This window comes from Meriones unguiculatus, chromosome 11 (assembly GCF_030254825.1).
Source record: "Meriones unguiculatus strain TT.TT164.6M chromosome 11, Bangor_MerUng_6.1, whole genome shotgun sequence".
Classification (NCBI taxonomy): Eukaryota; Metazoa; Chordata; class Mammalia; order Rodentia; family Muridae; genus Meriones; species Meriones unguiculatus.
In genome coordinates, this window is record NC_083359.1 from 9,570,597 (window position 1) to 9,581,537 (window position 10,941).

A 10,941-nucleotide genomic window follows, 5' to 3' on the forward strand; every position below is an offset into this window, starting at 1 on the left:
CAGTAGAGGGTCCACTTGATCTTAACCCAAATGCCAAGAAGGGCAGAATGAAATAAATGGATGTGAGCCAGTTTATGTACTAAGGATAAAGCTAAATCTGGGATGGGGGATGGGAAGCATAAAAGTGGGAGTTTGATTTTAGAACAGGTGACCAGGACTAGCTTTGCTGACAAGTTGACATCTTCCAGGAAGGTGAGCCTTGGAAGAAGTGACATTGTGCTCGCCCCAAACAGAGGACACCTTGGTTCAAAGGAATGGTTCACGCAAAGGTCTCCAGAGAGGAACCCACTTACAGCTCAGAGGTGGAGCCAAGCGGACCAGAAGGAAAGTGATGGAGACAGGGAAAACAGGCCAGATACCGTAGGGTCTCGGCTTCGACTTCCCCCCCCTGGATCAAAGGGGATTTGTAGGGTTTTTGTTTTGTTTTAAGCAACAGCATCATCCGGATTACTGGGGGGAAGTCTTTTGAAATGCAATCTTAAATTGAAAGCAAATCTGAGCTGGAGGGTAGATCAGAGGTAGAGCCCTCACTAGAATATACAGTGTTGCAGGTGCACGCTCCAGCGCTGGGAAGGGTAGAGAAATTGTACTGCTCCGCCCCGACCCCAGGCAGCCTCTCAAGTTCTGAATCTACCTACACAGTCACACAGAGTGAGCATAGACACTTACACACCTATCCACAGAGAGAGGAGAAAGAATGCTACATTGGTTGTGCTCCATGAACATGTTAGCACCCCTAGTAGCCTGACTCCATAGTCTATGGATTGTGACAAAAGCCAGTTAAGAGAGCTCCCCGCTTGTAGTTTGCCAAGGTGTTTTGCTTTTTGGGTTTTATCTAATGAATAGATAACTGGGTTTTCAAACACTTCTGGTTTACCTTTTCAACGGTTGAATGTTCTCTCACGAATCAATAAGTTGGACCTCTGGAGCTTGTCTGTGTACCACGGCCTCCGGGTCCTGCCATGACCTGCTCTTGTCAGAGAAACCTGGAGCCACCATCCTCTCCAGTGCCCCTCCCCCCATGTCTGAAGGACTACCTCACAGCAGGGTTCAAGTTGCCTCAACCTAGGCTAACTATTCTGCCACAGAACTACACTCCACCTCGCCCCACTTACTTCAGCATAAGGTAACCCTCTCCATTTCCCCGCCGCCCGTGCTCGTTGCCAGTAGGTTTTGCTACATGGGAGGCTGGTCACACCCTGTCCTTATGGAGAAGTAGGATGTCCACAGGATATTGTGTGGCTGACTTCTGGCAGGGATGGGACCCAGTCCCCAAGAAGCAGAAGAGACTACTTTGCAACCTGAGGTGAAGATAGAGCACGTACTTCCTCTTGAGTTGGGTTAAGACACTGAATCAGCAGTGGGAAGAAAAGGGGAACTGTTTCTCCTGTTGGCAGTTACACAACTATAAATAAATCCTCATTAGCCACTGGCTCTGCACTAGGAGAAATGCAGATTATACATGCAGAGAAAATAAGATTATAGTTGGGCATGGTGGTCTACAAAAAGAGTCCAGCACAGCCAGGAGCCAGGAGCCAGGGCTATATGTAGAAACCCTGTCTCAAAAAACCAAAAGAAGAGGAAGAGGAAGAAGAAAAGAAGAAAGAAGATTGGCTTGGTGACAGACACCTTTGATACCAGCACTCAGGAAGTAGAGAGGTAGGGGGACCTCTGTAAGTTTAAGTCTACATAGCAAGTTCCAGGACAGAGCCAAGGCTATATAGTGAGACCTTGCCTCAACACGCGTGCACGCGCACGCACATGCACACACACACACACGCACGCACACACACACACACACACACACACACACGGGGTTAGGGAGCACAAAGCAACAGAAAAGAAATAGGATTGTTCAAAAGCCTCTGTGTTTGTGAGTATGTTTGTTCTTGATTTACTTTCAGTTTGTTTCTCTGAGACAATGTCTCACTCTTAGTGTATGCTGCCCTCAAACTTGTTTTGCTTTAGTCTCCCAAGTTCTGGGGTTACAGGCATGCCCACCAGATCAGCAGCATCTTTTTTAAAAAGCATTATTGGGACTTACAGATTCTATCACCAGAATTTTCTTAGGTCATCAGACTTTTCTCTCTGCCACTGGCAGCCTCTGCATTATCTCTTTCTAAAGGTGACACAGAGGCCCAGAGAGGAAAGGAAAAGCTAAGACTTCCCCCACCTCAGTAATTGTTGCTGCTGTACAGCAGAATCTCAGTAAAAACGGGCTGGTATGTTCTCCCGGCGTGGTCATGAAGTATATAATGGTGAGCACTGCAGTTCAGTCTGCCCAGGGTCCTGCCAAGGAGCCAGGACTTTCACCAGCCACTTCTTTCACACCCTCATCTCAGATACTGACCCAGTGAAAAAAAGCAGCTTATCTGTCTATACTGTAGGAAAATATATCTGACTTCATAAAACCCCTGGTACCTTCTTGGACCTCCAGAATTCCTCAGTATTCAAGTTGAAAACCATTGTGCTAGCCAAGTGTGGTGGTGATTGTGCCGGAGCCGAATACTAAAGCCAAATGACTAAAGGGAAGGTTGAGTTGTTCTATCAGCTCACTAATCCATGCTTTTGTGCACCTGTGGGTGTGTATTGTATGTATGTATGTATGCATGTATGCATGCATGTATGTATATGGGTGGGTGGTGCATGTTTGTGTATATGTGCTGTGTATATGTGTGTGGTAGTGTATGTATATTTGTGTATGTATATGGGTATATGTGGGTTTGTGTGTGTGGTATGTGCATGTATGTGTGTATGTGTGTTATTTGAGTGTATATGCGTATATGTGTGCATCTGTTTATCTGTGTATGTGTAGTATGTGCATGTGTGTTGTCTATGTGTGTATGTGTGGTAAGCATGTGTGAAACTGGGGATGGAATCTAAGGTTTCCTCCTTCTGAAACATGAGCTCAAGCACTAAGCTTCAGTCTAGGCCAGCCAAGGTTTGGTAAGTGTAAATAACTGGCTTCTTAATGCTGTTTGTTAAATCTGAGTATTGTAAATTTTACATATCATTTTTTTTAGCCACATTAATTTTATGATTATGTCGGACAGTGGAGGTGCATGCCTTTAATCCCAAAGGCAGAGGCAGAGGCAGGAAGATCTCTATGAGTTCGAGGTCTATAAAGTGAGTTTCAGGACATTCAGGGATGTTAAACAGAGAAATCTGTCTTTTAAAAAATTATGATTAAAGTAACAAATTTTGGGGTTGTTGAGATGGGGTCTTGCTACATAGCTCTGTATAGCCTGGACCTTATAATCCCCCTGCCTCAGTCTCCTAAATACTGGGATTACAAGTGTATACAACCACATCAAGCTCTACTTAACAGTTGTGTGTGTGTGTGTGTGTGTGTGTGTCTGTCTGTCTGAAGCAGAAACAGGTGGATCTCTGGGAGTTTGAGGCCTGCCTGCTTTACATAGAGAGATCCTTCCCCCCCCCAAAAAAAAAAAGGAAGAAAGAAAAACAACAAAATAAACATTTAATGTGAACTAATGGACATGGTGGAAAGTTACAGCCTGCCCTGGAAGTTTTCAAGTTGGCACAGTAGGCTCAGATATGTGCTGTCCGGGCTCCCCTATGGAGCTGCTGCACAGTTGTGCTGCAAGTACCGGCCTTCAGCACCAGGCAGCAGCCACACCCAGCCATTAGGAGAAGGGCTCAGTGCTGGACAACTGAGTTTGTTTTGTTTTTCAAGGCAGGGTTTCTCTGTGTAGCCTTGTCTGTCCTAGAACTAGATCTGTAGCCCACGCTGGCCTTGAATTCAGAGATCCACCTGCCTCTTCCAAGTGCTGGGATTAAAGGAGTGAGCCACCCTCACCCCCAGATGTTTTTTTTTTTTAAACAATAACATGCTTATTTTTTACTTGAAATGTTATTTTTTTCTTTCTTTTCTCCTTACAAATAGTGTTTCTTTTAAATGACACTGGTATGATGTCTCTTGAAACCTATATCCCAAGCCAAAATGTACAAATAAAATTAAAATGGAGAGTGTTCTACTGTAGACATTTTTTTTCAGAGAGGGTATGCACTTCTGTGTGTTGGGTGGGGTCAGTATGTGCATGTGAGCATGATGCCTCACAAGTCCGAAAGAGGACATTAGCTCTCCAGAGCTGGAGTTGTAGGTGCTTGGACAAACTGAGGTCCTCTGCAAGAGCAGTATATGTTCTTTTTTTTTTTTTTTTTTTTTTTTATTCTTCAGCTCAGACAGTCCAACAACTTGCACCAGAGCCCTGGCCTTCAGCATCCTTCACTTCTGCAGCCTTCGTGGTGCCAAGTCTATTGACTTGGACCTCTGCCTCGTCTTTCTTCTCTTGCGCTTCAGCCTGCGCATTCGCTTCTTCCGCCACTTGGTTCTCACGGTGCAGGAGTTTCAAAGAAGATGGTGCTAACGCTGAGCGCAGCGTATGTTCTTAACGACCATTCCCAGCCCCCTGATCAGACTTAACTTTCAAATGCTTTCTTACCTTCTGTAGCTCCACTTCAGGTGAGGGCATCTCAAGACCCTCCTCCGTGATGATGATGAACACAGAAACCCTCAACTGGCCAATGTAGAATAAGAGACTTCGGAATGTTCTGCCCGGAATGGAACACACATGTCATGCCCCTCCATCAAAGACTCAGAATCATTGCAGAAGAGGACAGGGGGCTGTGAGCACACAGCAGGGCCGCTGCATACATAAAGACCTGTGCAAGCCCAAGCGAGACCAAATCCCGACATGGAGAGGGGAGGTGGGCAGAGGAACAACCTCTGCTAGAAGTAGGGAGAGGTCCTAGTTCTAGCAGAGGAACAACTGGTGGCTGACAGCTGCTGGCTGGCTGTAAAGGGACGGCGTGAAGGGTGGATCTGGAAGAGGTGGGGAAGGGAGGCTAATATGATCAGAGCACACGGTATTAAATGCTCAAACTAAGAAGAACAGAAAAAATATTTTCCCTTCAGTGAAACCCTCTTTGGAGTGAGTTTGTAGTCTCTGCTATCATGTTATTCAACTCTTCTTTGGGTTAAGACTTTCAGGTTTTAAAAGTAGCTTCACTTTGAGGAAAATCCATTTTTCCATGGTTTGTTTCTCCGGCATCTTCCATCACCCACTGAAGTTATATCCGCGGAGTGAAGCAGCTGTAATAGAACTCCAGGGCCAATTAGAAGACCATTTTAAACACACTGGAGTGGATCTTAGTGGTCACCACAAACACGGAAATGCACAGTCTCAAAAAGAGAGGCCTCTCTGTGCACGCATGGAATATTTCAAAGGAGAGGGAAGTACAAAGGAGGCTGTGGTCTGACTGCCAACCATCAGCACAGTGAAACCAGAAAGGGTAATGACTACTGAGCACTAGAACCCAGATGACCACATGTATAGAGTGCCAGCCTTGAGTTCCATTTTGAATATCATGTTATAAATAAACATTTTTAAGCTGAAAACAGGATCGAACAGTTGAGTGACAGCACCCCCACATAGACCCATTTGTTCCTGACAAACCAACCACATCTTCCCCCCTTTATCCCCAGTTTTTTAAAAAGATTTATTTATGTATATGAGTGTTCTGTCTTCCTGTACATCTGCATGGCAGAAGAGGGCATCAGACCCCGTTATAGATGCCATGGGACACCATACAGTTGCTGGGAATTGAACTCAGGACCTCTGGAAGAGCAGCCAGTGCTCTTAACCTCTGGGCCATCTTTCCAGTCCCTATCCCCAGTTCTTTTAAAGGATCATTAGCCATTCTCAGACCTTCAGAGATTGGAACTCTCTGTCTTTGAGGGTGGAGTTTGGGGTTTCTAGAGGCATGCTGTCATTTCCTGTCCTGTCCTACGACCTGAATGTAATGTAAGCACCTTCTTATCCAAGTCTTGGTGGAAGTTTTTCCCTCCTAGACAGGCTGTTGAAAGGGGCTTCACATAGGGGTCTCTGCATAGCTCAGGGCTCAGGTAAGCAAACTTTCATTCTGGGCCTTGCAGATCCATCTGTCATTTTCTTCTTTGTCTCATTAATTTTTGTTTAGAAATTTTGATACTTCAAATAGTTTATTTGGGAAATATGCTCTTTTAAATGTATCAACGATATTTGTTTGCAAATATTCTTTTTTTGTTTGCAAACATTTAAGCCGTTATGAAAACATTGTCATGTCTTATGAAACAGATACTTTTTGAACTAACAAATATGGCAACAGTAAAAATAAGCCACTCATACTATGAGAGCAAATCCTCAAATCATTCGTTCATTTATGCTTTGGTGTTTTTTTGTTATTGTTTATTTGAGACAGGATTTCTCTACGTAGTCCTGGAACTCACTGTGTAGACCAGGCTGAGACCAGAGATCCACCTGTCTCTGCCTCTCTTGAGTGCTGGGACTAAAGGTGTGTGCTACCGTACTGGGCTTCATTAGGGATTTGCCCCAGGGTCCTGTGCATACTGAGTAGAAAAGTCATACCCTACAGATACAATGCCCAACACTGTATCTGAAGTTTTGTTTTTTTTTTTAATTAATATCATTTGTTTATGCTGGGCATAGCAGTTCTCAACTGTAATTCCAGCAGCGGGAGGACGGGCACCAGAGTATCATGTGGACCAGGCTGGCCTTGAACTCGTTCCTGATCCTTTTGCCTCAGCTTCCCAAACGCTGGAATTACACCAGCATTTGGTGGGAGAGAGAAACAGACTTAGATGAGCGAAGGCTATCAATAACTGGCTGCATTCTTTTTTTCTTTCATTTTACACATTTTGTGTGTGTGAGTATATGTATGTGTATGGGCATGTGACCTCCATATGCATGTGGGGGTCAAAGAGCAACCTAAAGAAGTCAGTTCAGTCCTTTCCTTCCTCCTTGCGGTTTCAAGGGCATTGAATTGGGGCCAGCAGGCTTGGCCTGGAGCACCCGCACCTTCTGAGCTGCCTCTCGGGCTACCTTCTTTTATCTTCATCACAATCAGCCTTTGTCAGTTGCTGCCTCCGTAGTCCTAATCAAACAGTCCCTTGGTAAAGTTCCTCCTGCTTTTACCACCCTCCCCCCTTTCATCATGAGCCTCAAAGTCAAACCCTATATGCCAGCTGCGCGTGCGTGGCTGTGGATACAGGTGTGACATAGCTTCACATTCTGAACCCTGAGGCAGCTTGTTAACACTTTTGAAATGTCCTAATGTGGGAGTATAACTTTAGTGACATTCTATACAAGCATCTTTAAAGACAACTGTGTTGAAGGACTGGTCCCCAGCTGGGTCTAATCATTGAAAGGATGGTAAGACCTCTGACCTAATCAATTGCTTGGCCTGTCAATGACTTTACAACTTGAAGGTATTAAGTTATAGGAACTTGATGGCTGGAGCAAGGAGGTCCCTTGAGGCACAGCACAGATGTGAGGATTGTCCCTAGCCCCTTCCTCTCTGTGTGCTTCTCAATGCACAGAGTAGGAAGCTTTGCTTCACACACCAGAATGCTCTGCCTCCTCCGGAAACAACAGAGCCACCCAACCACCGGCTGGAGCCTCAGAAACCAGAAGCCAAACGTAAATCTCTGTCCTTCGAAGTTGTTTGATGGGTTTTTGTCACAGGAGTTTGGAGGATCTTTGATAGGACTTTCATGGGGTTGTGAACTGTAGCCCAAGACAAAACCAGACAAAGATGTGTATACGCAAGGCGTTAGGTGACCAGCAAGAAGGCTGTGTGCTGCGCCTGCAGAGTATTGAGACCAGAGGAAACACCTCAGCACACAGCAGTAAAGCTGACCACTTGTGGGTGCACAGCAGCTTCTCTGTGACCTGTGGTCCTGATGCCATCACACACCGTGGGAGCAGCCCCACTCCAGCCATGCTGCTGGCTCAGCCCTCTATTAGTTGCTTTTCCTGTTGCTGTGGTAAAATCCCCTGATGAACGCAATGTGAGATGGATGGTGCTGTCAACTTGGCAGATTCTGGAAACACCTGTGTGATAGGCTGCTGAGCTTGCCTTTGAGGCATTGATGTGGGCAGACTGAAAACAGTCAGACTCATCCCCTAGGCTTGGGGTCCTGCACTGACTAAAATGAGAAAGCAAGCTGAGCATATGAGTTCAAGCTTTCTGCCTTGCAGTGTGGATGTCATGGGTGTCTGAGCAGCTACCTTGGGCTCCTTCGGCCGTGACCTCCCCACCATGATGAACTACCATAGCCTTGACCTGGGAGCGATGGAAACGCTTTCTTGCATTTGCATCCTCAGTCAGGAAGCAGAGAACGATGGCTGTTTCTGCTCAGCTGCCTTCCTCCTTTTCAAGAAGTCCAGGAAACAGTGATGCTCTTTTTTGGGGCAAGTCTCCTGGCATCAATGAACCTCATCAGAACACTCCCTCACTGGTTTGCCCAGAGGGAGGTTAATCTAACCTAAAGAACCTCCCTCGCTGGTGTCTAAAGTGATTCCACAGCCTGTCAGGTTGACAAGCAGTGCTATTACACTCCCCATTGCTTTCCGGTTGTGCAGATACCTCATGCTGATGGCTTCTGCAGCATTTATAGGCATGAACTCTCCAGGTATCTATTAACTGCCCTGGGTGGCGCTAGCGACCTGAGGCTAAAACACCCAAGCTCAGTTCCTTTGAAAACCATCTAGGGAGTGGTTGGGAAAGAGAGGGAAAATCCTGAGGGCACTGGTCCGTGTTGGGGAAGTGCCGCATTAAGTTGGTTTTGATACTTTTAAACAATCTTTAGTACTTTGTAGGTGCTAGATAAAATCCCAAGCAGTTTATACTTTGGGTTTATTTCCTCATATTTGTCTCTGTGTGTTCCATGTGTGTACCGGTGTCTGCAGAGGCCAAAAGAGGGCACATGACTGATCCACCTGGAACTGAAGACAGGCAGCTGTGAGTCACATGGTGTGTGGGTGCTGGGAACTGAGCTGGGGTCTTCTTGCAAGAGTCTGACATATTCTTAACCACTGAGTGGTCTCTCCAGCTCCCGCTATTTAATCTTCTAAACAGTCCAGTGAAGTAGCGGCTGTCCTTATCCCCAAATTATACACGAGGAGACTGCAAGTCCCCAAATCCAGAGCTTCCATATTCCCAAAGACCTGCCATTCAGTGGGTGCCTTTATATTAGCTCTATATCCTATGGTGTGTTCACATTTAGAGATAAACTGCAGTCTTTTAGTGACATGAGGAACCTGCACAATCTTTAAAAATTCAAGCGTAGAGTTGTTTAATGTGACCTCTGCTTTTTAAGGCTCCTAAACTTCATGTTTAGCACAACCAGTTTTGGCAGTAAGGATAGAAGTGACCAGTCGTGGGAGCAGAAATCCAAAGCCCCACATTTTGAGAGTCTGAGGAAGGAAGGTGCTACAGGCTGGGTATAGTTAGCCCCACCCCCACCCCCCACCCCCGGAACTCACAGCAGCATATGTGAGTGCCCTGAGAAGAGGGGTGGCCAGGTATTTAAGAGGTAATTCTGGCTCTGCTCTCAAGAACAGACAAATCCACTCCTGAGATTACTAGGTTAATATGTTGCCTTCGGAGTAGCTGTGCTATCCAAGAGGTTGGGGCGGGGGTTGGTCAGTGAGCTGGCTCACCAGATAGGGTAAGGGGGCTTGCCACGTCACCAAGCTCCATTTCCAGGTCCCACATGGTGGAGGGAGAAGACTGACCCCTGTGAGTTATCCTCTGACCTCTGCAAAAGCACACACACAATAAACACAATTTTTTTTTTTTTAAAGCAGTTAGGTGTTGGAGTTACAACTCAGTGGCAGAGCAGTTGCTTAGCAAGTGCGAGGTCCTGGGTTTGATCCTCAACACCGAGAGAAAAAAAGTTCCAGGTTGCTCAGGTCCCCCTCAATATGCCCTGAATCTCACCTTGGGACGCCTGGTACCACTTCCCCTGCCATCCAGAAAGCTGTCACCAGATACAGCCCCTCCACCGTGGATGAGAGCTACAAGCCAAAACAAACTTTCTTAAAGGGATTAATGGAGGTCTCCTGGACACCAGTTCTTTCCAGAGTGAGTGGTTATGAAAGAGTAACACCGGTCCCTTCCCACACTCTGGTTCTTTGCCTTGTGATCTCTCTGGAAGCCACGTGTCAGAGCTGGTGCTTTGCTGTTTGGGGTGTCAGCCTCCAGAACTGTGAACTGCACGGGTCTCATTTCTTTATCAAGCGCCAACCCTGGGGCGTTTTGTTCTGGCAATGGACAATGGACTAAAGAGCTGCTGCTGCTGCTTTCAGATTCCTGACTCCTCTCAAAGCTAGGGGTTTTTAGGGTCTCTACCTGGTTGTCAAGATGACCTGCACAGGGCTGGAGAGAGATGGCTCGGTGGTTAAGAGCGACCCTCGTCTGTCCTCCGCAGGCACCTAGTACACCTGTGGTGTACATAATACCCATGCAGGCAAAACACCCATACTCATAAAAGTAAAACCTTAAAAACAAAACAAAACTGGACAGCAGCATCCCCAAACCTTAAAATACACTTAGGTATGGGGTCACTCATTACAGACTGTTTACCACGGTTTGGTAATGCTTCCTTGAGCCAAAGTTGACAAACATTTGCCACCGAAACAAGAGGAGAGAGAAAAACAAAAGCCTGAGGACAACTGGCGACCGCGGTTCTCCTTAGAAAGGCACACTGTAGAGTGCAGTTTCTCTGAAAGCAGGTTCTGAGCCTCTCACAGGTGTAGGGACCTCCAAAAGGCGCAGGTCCCCGCCAGACGCTGTCCCTTCAGTGCGCAGTGGGGCAGCTGGCCGTCGGGATTCGAAAGCCCGAAGAGGTTTTGCCTTCTTTGGACCCTCGGATTCTGCACGGCATCAGCATTCCCCGGGCCGGGAGTTCAAGACCCGCCCCTTAGGGGCCGGCTTCAGGTCAGGGCGTGGCAGGCTCCAGCCCGTCCCCTGCGCCGGGCTTGGAGCCCGCAGCCGGGAGCTGAGCAGCGGCGGCCTCGCCCTCTCGCCCACTGGCCTCGGCGACCGCGGGCCAGCCTCCGGTGCCCGGCGCCGCGT

General features: G+C 47.0%; 1 long non-coding RNA gene across 2 annotated transcripts; it reads left to right on the forward strand.

The window, feature by feature from the left end:
• The first annotated feature begins 47 nt into the window (after positions 1–47).
• On the forward strand, positions 48–4,676 carry LOC132646283 (uncharacterized). Of its 2 annotated transcripts, none has more exons than XR_009584405.1 (2): positions 48–1,659; positions 4,199–4,676. It is a non-coding gene; the product is annotated as an uncharacterized LOC132646283 (long non-coding RNA). The 2 variants fall into 2 exon arrangements; XR_009584404.1 differs by having other exon boundaries at positions 4,473–4,676.
• The last annotated feature ends 6,265 nt before the right edge of the window (positions 4,677–10,941 follow it).